Source organism: Citrus clementina, unplaced genomic scaffold (assembly GCF_000493195.1).
Source record: "Citrus clementina cultivar Clemenules unplaced genomic scaffold, Citrus_clementina_v1.0 scaffold_8, whole genome shotgun sequence".
Lineage (NCBI taxonomy): Eukaryota > Viridiplantae > Streptophyta > Magnoliopsida > Sapindales > Rutaceae > Citrus > Citrus x clementina.
The window spans coordinates 8820716-8829365 of NW_006262022.1; the positions used below are offsets into that span (position 1 = coordinate 8820716).

General features: G+C 34.9%; 1 long non-coding RNA gene across 1 annotated transcript; it reads right to left on the reverse strand.

The window, feature by feature from the left end:
• Positions 1-74: 74 nt before the first annotated feature.
• Positions 75-5389, reverse strand: LOC112095897. Its single transcript, XR_002904043.1, has 6 exons — positions 5069-5389; positions 4887-4968; positions 4725-4764; positions 2680-3101; positions 1202-1496; positions 75-680 (listed from the first exon to the last, which is right to left on the reverse strand). It is a non-coding gene; the product is annotated as an uncharacterized LOC112095897 (long non-coding RNA).
• Between the last annotated feature and the right edge of the window lie 3261 nt (positions 5390-8650).

Genomic DNA, 8650 nt, shown 5'->3' on the forward strand with positions numbered 1-8650 from the left:
CCCCTTTGCAAATTTTGACTACAAGTCTACTTTGTTTCTATCATCATCATCATCATCATCATTTTTGCTTCATAATTCATGTAAAGTAATTAGCAATCCAGCAACCGAAATCAAGCACATAACAGTAAAATAATTACATAGAATAGATGAATAATCACTCTATGATTTAAGGAAACATGAAAAACTTGCGTGACAGAAATTTCTTCAATGGATTAGAGGGTATCTTTGGTACATTAGCTGACATGTATTTCAACTAAATGGTGGAGTACTAAACTTTTCATGGACATAGTGCGGCATCAACATCATTTGTTTTGTTTCCGTAGAAAATGTTCAGTGCATGCAAACCCTAAACCATGGTGCCAGTTTGGAAGATTTATTTGCTCATTGAGAAACAATAAAGCCTATTTATAAAATGTGGGTATCTTGCTCAGCAAACAAGTAAACATAATGAAAATCTATTCATTCTCAACAATAATCTTTGGAAAATAAGAATATAGAAGTCCGGAAAATTACTAGCATCTTGTTATGGATGGTGGAAGGAAGGATCATACTGTAGAACATTGAGGAAGTCTCCGCAGCTGAACTAGACATGATACCCCCTGTGCCCAATAGTTGTTCTGATTTTTTATCCAATTGAACACTTGAATAGTATGGTCAACAGCACCTGTTTGTTTTAGCTCCTATCACAAGAAAAAGACACAAAGACCATCAATCCCTGCCACTAATTCAATCAAAACAGTTCCGGAACTTTATTTTTATTTTTATTTTTATTTTTGATAATAAATTTATGAACATTTATATTAATAGATAATGGACATATTACACATATTATCAGACAAGGTGAAACCGATATCATTTTCAGTAATATTTTTGAAAAAACATAAAGTTGATTTTCCAAAAAAAAAAAAAAAAAATTTCCAAAATCAATATGGGCATTCTTCAAAACTAGGGATGCAAATTTCTATGAAGGGTAATTTTCAGGGACCTCTCCTGAGGTTTAGTGTATTGACAGGCGGATAGAAAGCATCCATGTAATTACAGGGACATCCCCTGATGTTAGTATTCTGTTAAGTGGACCGTCAGTTGACTGTTGAAATTCCAAAAATACCCTTACCACCAAAATATATTTTATTCATATGATAAATTGATGGGTAATAGAATTCCCACAAAAAAATCCAATGGATTAAAAAAAATTGCATACCTAAAAAAAATTAACATTGTGCTGCCAATATTACCGTTGTAAATAAACAGTAATATTTTCAGCAGTAGGGCCTATAAATGGAGCCTTTTGCGGGCTTAATAAATCACCATAGCACACTTTCTTCTTCTTCTACATCTTTTTAAAAATTCTTAAAAACTATGGTGCTGTAATTTTTCAAACTTATCACCCATTCACATCCTCCCACAACTTCTTCAATGTGTATTACTCTGGAATCACGGGTGCAACATTAACCATTTTACCACCCACAACAGCCTCTATGTCCATGTAAATTAAGCTGTAAGGTTAAAGCCATTGCATATGGTCAGTATAAAATAATAAATGAAACAGAAAACAATGTGAAATGATTTCATTTAAAATTCATTAATATACTTTAATGCTAATCATGAGGTTAAAACAATTTCTATGTCCTAAACCAATCTACTTTTTCACATTCAATAACCATTACATTATCGTTTCAGAGCATGAACTAGTGAAGACGTTGATGTATCTTCACTGTTGAAGCTTATTTTACTCGAATTATAATAGATACCCAACTAAAATGAAGCACTCAAGCAGACTCTATTGTTTAACTCACTGCTCCAGCAAGAAAGAATACAGCAAACCATGACAATTTTTTCAACCCAATACATATAAATATCATGATCAAAATAAAATATAAAATCAAGTATCCTCAATAGATCTAAAGGAAGAACAATCACATCAGTGCACAGTTGGTTTAGTATAGCATATGAAAAGACTAGGCTAGTGACTGGACACACCTTCTTATCTCAGTTCTATACACCTCTATATGCAGAAAAAGACAAGGCCAATGACCCAAACACCTTATCTCAGTTTCTACAGACCTCTTAAAACTAGCTTGTGTCCTCCAATCCATAAATGACCGATCTCAATATTTGGAAGCTACATTACTAGAAGATTTGACTAAAGTATTACTATTTTCAGGGAGTTTAATTGACGGATCACACTATTTGAGACCACAATCAAACTGCATCTATAACCAATTTTCCAAAATCCCACCGATCTCTACCCCAGTACATTGCCTAATCAATATTCTTGACTAATATAGGCAGCAATGACCATATAAGCAATTATCTCTAGCCAAGTAGGCATGCCAGAAGCCAAATCTATTGCGGAGAAGGTTTTGCACGTCTCCTTAAAAATAATCCCATCTTTAATTTAACAAAAATTAGCATGAATCAATGCTCAATAATCAGCAGCAGTACCTTAAACAAATAAAAAAAATTTCAAATTCATTTTCAATCAACGATACGGCAATATAAAAAATCACAAGTGAACATGCATTTGCAGGAATTATTCACCTATCACTAATCGATGGAAAAAAGTGGAAGCAACAGAAACATTGTCAAAAAATTTTCGAGACCCATTATTCTTTTTTTACCAAATCCCCTAATTTCAGCCAATAAAATTGACATGCAAGGAAATACTCTGATTCATACCTCATCGCAGCTCAAAAACACTGGGATTGTTTGTGGGTCGACGGCGAAAGTCACTGGTCGGTATTCTTCCACATCACCGTCGTGAATCAGTCATCTCTGGTATTGGCGTGTCCGGATTCAGTGTCATGGTCTCCCGTTCGTGGGCAAGTTTTTTAATCAAAGCATTGGAGAAGATGAAAGGGATGTTGTGGTTCATGCTTCGATTTGAATGGAGGAAAGAGATGGACCATTTTTCCTCTTTTTTTTTGTGGGTGTTTATGTTTGTAGGTGTTAATGTTTGTGGGGTAATGCTCGTTTTTGTTCTTTAGCCACTGGACATTTACAAAGTCGAGACCAATTACAGAACTCAACGTGAAAATTTCAAGTTTGCTTGAATTTTTTTTATCATTGAAGGGAGCTTTTACGATTTTATCCTCACCACCCTAATTAATACAAGATGGTATACTATCGTCAGGGGAAGTATTTGATAATACATCAATACAATATATCAGATTGAGAATACACCAAAACTCAGGAGAGGTTTATAATAATTACCCTTTCTATTAATGCCCTAGAGATGCTATTTTTTTTTTTTTATGACATGAGACTATTGCTCAAATTACAACTCATATTACATAAGAGTATAACTGATATGTACAATCATATATATATACTGAGACCTGTTGACATCAATGCTGATATAGCACCGCTCAGATTTTTTAACCCTTTCAAATATTAGAGGGACGTCAACTCCCAGCTTGGGAGAAAGACTGCCTTCACTCAAGCTCTGGAACTTCAAGGAAGGACATTTAAATTAAACTCCTGCAATGCGTCTGCGGAGGTTCGAACCCCTTCCCTCACATTTGTGTGAGGGAGTGGCTCTAGCCACTTGGGCTAAGCCCAAGTGGTTCCCTAGAGATGCTACTTGGCTTCAAGTAAAACTTCCTTTTTTACTAAAGGAAAATATCATAGAGCTCAAAAATTTAACAACCTGGAAGAGACAGAATGTAACCTCAACATAAAAAAAAACACAAAACGTGATTCAACAAAATGGTTGAATTCCACATAAAGAGATTCATACTGAAATTCTATAACCCTATGTGAGACTTGGACTCTTTTTCTGAGAACTCCCTATCTGCATATACGAGCATTCAGTACATATAGCATGCCACAAATCAAGGCAATTTAAAAGAAGCAGATGCATTGTGAAGCTACCAAATGGTTTTAAAACAAATGTTAAAGGCAGACAAATGAGATTGGCATCAGGAAGACAAAAGGAAATTCAGGTAAAAAGATTTAATATTAAAGAAAAAAGTAGAGAGCTAAAACCAGGCTTAGATCAATGTCAACAAACTATATATACACTCTATTGTTGACCCTTATTTGTGTCAAAAATAGGTTGAGAGGCCACTTATTTATTTAGTTTCAATAGAAATCTAACAATCACACGAATAGGCAACGCCATCTATCAGCATTACCAAGTTACTTTACTTGAAATACTTTTCCAGCCAGATACATTGAAGCCAAGAGTAGAAACAGTGACAAGCAATTCAATAAAGCAACAAAAGACAACCCAGAACAAGGAAACAAAGAAATCAACTAAATAATCATCATAGGAAAATGCTTGGTGTAGAGAAAGATGAGAGAACTAAAGAAGAAAAAGGAAGAGAGAGTCTCTCATCTTTCTCTACACCTAGCACTACTCGTCATCATAACCAAGAAAAAAGCAACCAGAAGCTTGCTATCAACAAACAATAGTGATCTAAACACATTTTAATGTAACGCCGAGTTTTGCCATCACACAAAGAACTGTAAACTCAAATCAAAGATATGGGCTGGTAACGAGACCAAGGTATTAAATTTACTAAGGATCCAACCAAAATTACAGAACTTGAGTCAAATGAACACAACCCAGATAGTAGATATCATAAACACACACTTTGAGAAAACAGCCTGTGCCACTCGTAAGTGTATACTATGTATTTCAAATTCTACACGTAAATATAAACAAAATTGAAACTTTAGGCAGTGAAGTAAAACTAAAGATTAAATGAGAGAGTAAAAACCTGTTCTTTCTTCAAAGACAGTGAGGGATAAAACTACTGTCTGTGAAGGGAAGAGAGTGAGAGCTTTAGCGTGAAAGATTATATAAATAAGAACTAAACTAGTAAATAATAAATGAATAAAAAAATACAAAACTTACAAAAATAAAAGGTAAAAGAAATTACCAGAGAGCGTGAGCTCAAGAAGGGCTCTGTGGGCGGTGGCTGGGTTTACAAATACTAGTAGTTTTCTCTCTTCCAAGGTGGGCTATGAGAAAAGCAAAATAAAACAGAGTTTCAAGATAAATTTGAGATTTTTTGGGAAAAATAAAATGAAATAAAAAAAAAAAAAAAAAGAGAAACCTAACCTTGTTCTCTTGGGATATGAAAAATACAGAAAGTTTCTGAATTCAGCAGCATGGTTGACGAGGTTAGGTGGTTCAAGCTGACACTGTTTAGTGTGTGCAGTCAAGCAGCAGAACAGCCAGTGGCAAACCTGAAAAGCTCTGATCTTTCTGGAAAAGCTGCTGAAAGTTTCTGAATTCTAATTGACTGACCAGGTCGGTCTGTTTGTGAAATAACTTAGAAAAAAACGGGAATGTAGTCAAACCGGTCTGGCCGTCCATGCCCCTATGATGTCTGTTCGGGAAATAAAAGTTTATGAATTCCAATGAGCCCAGGGATGGCAAATTGTTCTATTCAAATTGGATATTTATATATCTAATTCAATTGAAGTGGATAATATTTATCCAAAATCATCTTAGATATGGATATATATATTTTTAAAAATATCTAATTAGATATTGGATGGGTATGAATATTTAATGGATATCCAAAATCTAATTAGTTTATCCATTTAAAATTAAAAAAATTTATATTATTAAACTAAAATAAAAAAACAACAAAATCTAATTTTCTCTTATGTTAACTAGTGAAAAATTTAAATTCCTCTTATATTAAAAACTAAAGTTTCCAAAATTACTTTTTAATTTTTAAACTTATTTAATACCATTAATAATTATTATTTTATTTTATTGATTTAATATTATAAATATACTTCCACCGGAAAGTCACCGGACCACTACCGGAAAGTCGCCGGACCTCGCCGGATTACCGTCGGACATCAACGGAAGGTCGCCGGGATCACCGCCGGACTTCGCCGGAAGGTCGCCCGACCACCGTCGGCTTCGCCAGAAAGTCTTTCGAGTTCTAATGAAAGATCAGTTCTAAAGATTTGTTGTGTGCAAAGAGCATTTTTTGTTTGTTGAAGCAAAGTGATGTAAAATGACCGATTTCAATCAAGGAACCACATCCTTAGAGGGTTTGAGAATGTCAATAGTTCATGCCTAATGTTAAGAAATATAAATTCATGCTCTGTATTTGAAAACGTAATCTTCAGCAGATTGCATCAGTTCATAATTTTCAAGATAGTATAGAAGCTACATGCTTCTGGATAACTTCAGAAATGAAAATTCAAATTATCATATTATGAAGAAGAGTCCCTAACCTGTTCTTTCCTATTGACAAAAGGCATTCTAGAAGGTATCTTGAAAATCCAGGATCCTAACAATAAGTTGAAAATGTATAATCAAGCATGTAAAGAATAGTTTCTCAGTCAATTTAGATAATGAGTAACTACCATATCTGATTGACTCTGCATGTTGCCATTTCCAGCTGCCAGAAGAACAAATGGCAGCAGAACTTCGGTGGAATATACGGTATGTACCCAGAACTATTAGAACCATAATTCGGTGAACACACCGTTCAAATTGAATCCTTTGCGAGGATAGGAATTACTTCAATAGCATTCACACCAACAACATAACAAGTGAAAAAAAAAATGATCGGCACCTTGAGTTGATTATAGTAAAAGTACTTGCCTATGAGGCTCTGGACAGATATATTTCTTGACAGTGATATGGTCAGAAGCACTCTGCAAAAGCATTACAATCGTGCATCAGACGCAAGATAGAAAGATAGATGAAATATGCTAAAATTAAACTAAATGAGGCTAATAAAAGTGAACTTGAACAAGGTATTATAGACTAATTTGAATAAAGAAGAGATGTGCTTTGGTAGGATCGTTAGCCAAGGATCCCACTCTCTTTGATATTCTGATTTTGGGGGGTTGCTAGTACATAAATGGAGAAAAAATGCGGTTAAATCAGAAATCAGATTGTACTGCTATCATCCTCCACCCTCAGTGAGGCTCACAGAAAGCAAATTTGTATTATCTTAAACCACATTATACAAGCAGATACTATAACGAAAACATTTTAACTATGCTAGAAAGCCATTGTTAATATCTGACGAGATATATGAATGTTAAGAATAAATCCTGATGTCCATGTCAGCAGCCACGTCAGCTTTCAGTTGCTTATGCCTAAACAGTTTTCAGAGTTTGTTAATGTTTTCCCGCTAATAATTTGTTATAGGTTGTTAAGTTGATTCACATGCACCTGTGCTGTAGAATCTTCCAGACTTGTGTATATAAAGTTTTGTAAACCATCATTTCATTTACATATTAATAATAATGAATTCAGTCTAAAATATTTTCTCTCTGTAGTTTAAGAAAGTTTCCTGTCAACCAAACACTTTATAATCTTCAACTTGGTATCAGAGCCACGTGATGGCTTCTTCAAGCTTTAATTCTTCAACTCATGTCCCGTTTGGAGCATCATTTACCTTTACCACACCAATCAAACTTGATCGCACAAATTACACGATCTGGAAACAACAAGTACTCTCTTCAATTCATGGAAATGGTCTCGAGAGCTACATCGATGAATCAAAACTCTGTCTAGAGCGATTTCTTTCTAATAGATCTGGATCTGGTGAAGCAAATGGAGAAGATCGTGAAAATCCAAATTTTGTTGCATGGAAACGTCAAGATCAGCTTCTGCTCAGCTGGATCATGCCCTTAATGAGTCTTGAGATTCTAAGTCTCGTGGTAAGCTCACAAACTACTCTTGAGTTATGGAAGAATCTGGAAAAACAATTTGGATCAGAATCAATGGCTAAAAAGGTTCATCTTAAAATGCTTCTTAGTAACCTAAGAAAAAGATCCTTGTCTATGACTGAATATTTCACAAAACTTAGAACAATTTCTGATGGTCTTGCTTTGGCTGGAAGTCCTCTAAGTAACATTGATCTAATCATTGATCTTATCACTAGATTAGATCATTCCTACTATCCTGTAGTTGTTTACATTGAAGCAAATATGTTGACTATGGATCTGAGTGAAGCCTATGCTATGTTGCTGACACATGAGGCTAGACTTGAAAATAGTAAGATTGTTGACAATAAAGAAGCTAAAAGCAACTATATGGCTAATGTAGCTCAAACTGGAAATTTTCAAAAGAAAGGTAATGTAATAATCAGAATAATTGGAATAAAAATGGAGGTGGAAACTGGAATCAAAACTATGCTGGTAGAGGTGGAGGATATCAAGGTCAAGGAAGAGGTAACTGGAATGGAAATCCTAATGCTGGTAGAGGCTTTACTGGTGGTTTTAATAATGGTGGCAATTTTAACAGTGGAGGTTTCGCTGGTAACTTTAATAATAGAAACTCTAATGCTGGTGGCTTTGGCAGAGGTGGTTTTGGCGGTAATAGAAAGAACTTTGCTCAAGGAGGAGTTATGTGTCAGATTTGCTTCAGGTATAACCATACTGCTGCTGATTGTAGAGACAAGTTTAACAGAAACTTTGCTCCCAGCTTTCCAGTTCAGGGCTACCATCCAAATCAGGGACCAAAATCAGCTTACATGGCTACATCTGAGGGAGTTGCTGATCAAGGTTGGTATCTTGACAGTGGGGCTACTCACCATCTTACCAACTCAGCTCAGAACTTAACTGATGGTAAAATTTATTTTGGCACAAATGCTTTACTTGTAGGCAATGGACAAGGTCTTCAAATCACACATGTTGGTAATGCATGTTTACATACTTC